Source organism: Petaurus breviceps, unplaced genomic scaffold, assembly GCF_028583685.1.
Source record: "Petaurus breviceps papuanus isolate PSGF00001 unplaced genomic scaffold, PetGlider_PUasm1.0 41, whole genome shotgun sequence".
Taxonomy (NCBI): Eukaryota; Metazoa; Chordata; class Mammalia; order Diprotodontia; family Petauridae; genus Petaurus; species Petaurus breviceps.
This window is the reverse complement of record NW_027186320.1, coordinates 2,950,564-2,950,819: the sequence shown is the minus strand read 5'-3', so window position 1 is coordinate 2,950,819 and position 256 is coordinate 2,950,564.

Genomic DNA, 256 nt, shown 5'->3' with positions numbered 1-256 from the left:
ACATACATACATATACAAAGGATTCCCAACCATTTGGGAATCTTACCCTACAGGAAAGTAGGGGGGAAGGGGATAAGAAGGGGGATGATAGAAGGGAGGGCAGAGTGTGGGACATGGTAGCTAGAAGCAATCATTTTTTTAAAAGGGAGAGGTTCAAAGTAGAAAATAGAATAAGTGGGAGATGGGATAAGATGGAGCGATATGTAGTTAGCCTTTCACAATATAACTACTATGAAAAAGTTTTGTGTAGCTACAC